Genomic DNA, 5,968 nt, shown 5'->3' on the forward strand with positions numbered 1-5,968 from the left:
AAACCTGCTATTCTTAGGTCATGAAATCTTGTATTTCATCAAAAAAATGAGGCTCTCATGACTTCTTTAGAATCTTTAATAGTTTCAATAATAAAGGCATGTTTGTAATTCCACCTTACTTGTATGGTTCAGACTTTGTTACCTCACTTAAAGACAAAGCTGAATTGTTTGCTTAGAACCTTTCACCAATGTCATCTCTTGGTTCCACTAGTTGCGTTCTACCTAATATAGCCATCAAACAGGTTGATCCATTGCTTGACATTGGAATCACTCCAGCTTCTGTATCTAAATTGATTTTCTGCTTCGACTCTTCTACAGCTTGTGGTCCCGACAACAAACCTGTTTTAGTCTTGCAGAAATGTTTTCCAGAGCTGTCGTCTACACTTTCAAAATAGTTCAACAAGTGCTTATCAGAGTTTTGTTTTCCAGCCTGCTGAAAAGTGGAATCTGTTATCCCTATTTTCAAAATTCTGGAAAGCAATCTGATTTATCCAACTACCGTCCTATTAGCCTTCTTGCTATCATAAGCAAGGTTTTTGTGTCTTTGATTAACAAACACTTAATCTCTCATCTTGAATCAATGACTTACTTTTTGATCATCGATATGGATTTCAATTTTCTCGTTCTACAGCTGATTTGCTAACAGTAATAAATGATAGTTTTTATAGTGTATTAGATAAAGATGGAGAGATTAAACCCATTGCTCTTGACATTTTTAAAGCTTTTTACAAAGCTTGGCATGCTGATCTTCTCCATAAGCTTTCTTTTTACGGTGTATATGGTTATATATTTCATATTATTGAGTCCTTCATTTTCAATCTTAGTATAAAAGTTGTCCTAGATGGGCAAAACTCTTCTTCTTATCCTGTAACTTCAGGGGTTCCTCAAGGTTCAATCCTTGGCCCTATACTTTTTTTAGTTTACATTAAAGATCTTCCAGACATTCTCACATCTAAGGTGGCATTGTTTGCTGATGATTCTACCATTTATTGTTGTCACGATAAGAAGCCAACGCTCTCTGATTGCTTGGAGGGGTCATTTGAGTTTAAAAAGGATCTCACTTCTATTACAGCATGGGGCTCACGGTGGCTGGTAAGTTTTAATTCAGATAAAACTCAACTTTTTTCAGCCAATCGTTGTCGCAATAATTTTGATCTTCCTATATTTATGAACTGTAATGTAATCATGAGTCATCCACCCTTCATCTTCTAGGATTAACTCTTACTTCTGATATTTCTTGGAAACCATTATGAAACCCGTTGCAAAACTATATATATATATATATATATATATGTATATAAATAATATATAAATATTTATATATATATATATATATATATATATTATTTATATATTATTATATATATATATATATATATATATATATATATATATATATATATATATATATATATATATATATATATATATATATATATATATATATATATATATATATACAGAGGCGTAGAAAAAATTGTGTGGTGTTCGAGATAGGTAACTTCCAGACATGGAGCAAACTCCAAACATTTATTTGCTTATACTTATGTCAAATAATGATGGTTTGCAAAAAATTGCGATGATTGGAGGCTGGAAACATAAAAGCCCCAAAATTTTTGCCTCCTTCCCCCCTGCCCCAACCGTGAGAGCAACAAGTTGATGAAGTATTTTTTGTAATATTCTTAACTAGACTTATATTCATCGATAAATTTTAAGTTTCATAGTATTATTTATTAGCGTTTAAAAATTATTACCATATAAAATTTGCAACACTCTCAAATTGAAGGGGGTTTAAACTTTATATGGTCATAATTTTTGAACGCTAAAATATTTTAAAATGAAATCTAAAATTTATCGATGAATATAAGTCTAGTTACAATAATACAAAAAATACTTCATCAACTTGTTGCTCTCCCGTTTGGGGCAGGGGAGCAAAAATTTTAGGGCTTTTTTGTTCCCAGCCTTTAATCATCGCAATTGTTTAAAAACCCGAGTTATTTGACATAAGTATAAACAAATAAATGTTTGGAGTTTGCTCCATGTCTGGAAGTTACCTATCTCGAATACCAAAAACTCTTTCTACGCCTCTTTATATATATATATATATACATATATATATACATATATATATATATATATATATATATATATATATATATATATATATATATATATATATATATATATATATATATATATATATATATATAAATATATGTATATATATACATATATATATATATATATATTTATATATATATATGTATTCATATATATATATATATATATATATATATATATATATATATATATATATATATATATATATATATATATATATATATATATATATATATATATATATATATATATATATATGTATGTATGTATATGTATATTGATACAAAAAGTTAAGAAGAAGATATAATGTCAATAGACACTTATAGTCACAAAAGGTCATAAAAAGAAGATACTTAAATACAAATTTCTAATTAATCATATCATATTCAACATATAATATATAAAGATTACATTTAATATTTAAAAATAAAAACAGTTAAATAATCAGATATAATGCTTAAAAAACAATTTTTTGTAAACAAAAATAAAAATTAATCCGTAAGATTTAAAACGTAAGTTTTTGTTTGACACTGAAATGAATTTAAAGATTTTGCCATATTTAAATTGCCTTTCAGAAAAGAGTTCCATAGCGTGGGACCTCTATAAGTTATACTATATTCGCTGTATTTGTTTACTTTTTAGGTAATTTATATGAGTTACTTTGATTTATTCTTAAGAAATACTTCTTTATTAGAAATACTTCTTATGAAATACTTCTTATGAAATACTTTAGATTTTTATTAAAGATTTTTATAAAGATTTAAGGAGTTAGATTATTGGTATATTTATACACAAAGATTAGGTGTTGGTAAATATTTATCTGATATATGTTCATCATTTTCATATCCATCATTAAAGGTTTAGTGTGGTCCCCTTTTTTTGTTGTACACAGTTCTACAAGCATGTTTTTGTAAGGAAAGAATTTTTAAAGTTTTGTTGGTTGACAACTTGCCCACGTAATCTTTGCATAAGTAATATAACAATGGATTAAGCTGAAGTATATGAGCTTTAGACTGTGCAAATTTATGTATAGGCGAGTTCGATTCATAATACTAATGGTTCTACTAATTTTTGACTGTATATATTTTATATGTGGGAGCCATGATAAATGATCATCCACAATAACTCCTAAAAACTTTATAGTATTTTGTTTTTTAATTTGTTTATAATTTATAATAAGTTTTGGCAGTTTTTGACGAAGGTTTTCTTTTTTTGTTTTTTTATGAAACAAGGTATTTTGTGTTTTTTCAACGTTGAGAGAAAGTTTATTTGACCTGAACCAATCATTTACTTTTTCTAATTCAATTTTCATGTCAGCATAAAGTTGAATAATATTGCATTTAGATAAAAATAGATTTGTATCGGCTGCAAACCTGATTGCAATTAGTTTTACTGATGCATTATTAAAATCATCAACATAAATTAAAAATAAGAGCGGTCCTAGGATCGATCTTTGAGTTACTCGACACAGAAAATTCAGTATTCCGGACTTCTTGTTTTGAACATATTGTTTTTTATTAGATAGATAACTTTTTATCCAATGATTATAGTTTATTGCATACCCCGTACCATTTTAGTTTCTCTAACAGAATAAAGTGATTAACGGTGTCGAATGCCTTGGATTAATCTATGAATACTCCAACAATAAGTTTATCATTTTCAAAACCATCAGTTATTTGGTCGACTAATTTAATAAAGGCATGTTCTGGTGAATGCTTTTTTTGAAATCCGAATCGTTTTGGATTAAAAAGATTATTTTTTGTAAAATAATTAAATATTCTATTATAAACTACACGTTCGAAGATTTTTGAGAAAACAGAAAGTACCGATATGGGTCAATAGTTTGATAACTCGGCGCGATCATTACTTTTATAAATTGGGTATACTCTTGGAAGCTTAAGTATATCAGGAAATACTCCTTGATCTAAAGATAGGTTGAGTATGTGGAGCAAAGGTTTTGTAATGCTTCTTTTATTAGATATAACGCTATTACTGGGAATTTCATCAAATCCTGGAGATTTATTTTTTTTTAAAGAAAAATAAGCTGCGTCAAATTCAAGAAAAGTTGAATCACTATCATACATTGTTTCATCTGTTGATTTTTTTAGATGTCTTAAGGTGGATCCATGGTAAAAACAATTGCAAAATAGTGATTTTTTTTTTTTAATTGTTTATAATAGATAAACTACCTATCTTTCAGAGGAAAGTGATTTTTATACATCATTTGCATTAAAAACCTGTTTAAAACAGTATATAGTTATCTTGTATCAATTAATGATCATAGCAACGCGCATAGCAACCACAACAGTTTGTCGATTCCTCTATTTTTCCTGTAAAATCTAAGCAATTGATATCTCTGTAATTTAAAATATATCTACTATGCTTTAAACTATTCTGTTGTTGGTATTACTATTGCTTTATTCGTAAATTGCTCAAAGAACATCTTTATCCTAAAGTTGTTGTTGTTAGAGTTATTGGGTTAGTTTTCAAAACTAATAAATTACTATATTTGAAAACCTTACTGAAGATATTTTTTTTGTTTAAAAGTTACATTTGGCTATCAAGAAAAATAGAATAAGAAATAAAAATAAAGCATTTATTCTGTGGCAATCAACACACTTCTACTTCATCGGAAAATATTGTATTGTAGGAGCTCATGATATAGACCTTTCAAGAATAAAAAACAAGAACAAAAAATATAAGGCACCTCAAATTGCTCAGAGTATTAAATTAGGAGCTCGAAGAAAAGGTTTCATAGACAACGAAAAAGAAACTGAAGATTCAGAGTCATATCCTGCAGGATTTATAAAGTATTAAATTTCTATCGCAGTTTTGACCATTTTTTGTTTTTTTGCATGTAGTAATCTTAGAACAACGGTATCTCAAGATTCGCATATTGTTAAACTTTGAAGTTTTCAGGAGTTGTTTATTATACTTTAAAGGAGTGCCTGAAGCAGGATCTCCAACAGAATTTTTTTTTTTAATTGTAAAACTTGTATTTCCCTATCAATTTGTAGTCAAGTTTTTGGATTATTTACTAATATAGCAGCCATTATGGAAGGGCAAAAAATTATAAGACTATCTTGCTTCAGGCACTTTATCAATGTGTTTTCTCCAATATGTAAAATTTTCAGTTTGATAGCATGAGTACTTTTTAAGCAACAGTTGTTTTTGTTTAACTCAAATTTTTTGTATTTTTATGCTGACTCAGCAGTTTAATATAGCTTTTTTTATTTTTTGGAAAGATTTTTTTCTTACAGTTACATTTGCTGTTCATATTTTTATTTATAAAAATAAAAATAAAGAATATTAAAGATTTTAGTTTTTTTATCATGGATCTACCTTAAGTGACGTAGAAGTTGGTATAATTTTGTTTGCGAGACTAATCCCAACATTTGTTAAGTATTTATTAAACTAGTTAGATATTTTATAAGGACAAAATGTATCTGATTTATTAATATAAATTCTTTGAGGTAATACTGAACTTTTTATTTGACTTCGGCACATTATGTCGTTAATTATGTCGTTAATTAATGACCATGTTTTTTTAACATCAAACTTGGAATTACTAATTTGTTTACTATAATACATTTGTTTTTGTTTATTTAAGAAGATGTTCATAAAAACTCTTATAATATTTGCATATTTTCTCATTCTCTGTACTTTTTTATTTTTTAAGAATTTTTTGTATAGTTTTTTTTTTTTTTTTAGAACACTTTAAAAGTGTTTTATTAATCCAAGGGTTATTAAGTGCTTTTGAGTCTGTATTTCTTCATATGGACAAGCTTCGTCAAATATCGCTAAAAATTAAGCTAAAAAAATACTAAAAGCTTCGTTTGTATTATGA

The sequence above is a fragment of the Hydra vulgaris genome, chromosome 12 (genome assembly GCF_038396675.1).
Source record: "Hydra vulgaris chromosome 12, alternate assembly HydraT2T_AEP".
In the NCBI taxonomy this organism is placed as follows: Eukaryota; Metazoa; Cnidaria; class Hydrozoa; order Anthoathecata; family Hydridae; genus Hydra; species Hydra vulgaris.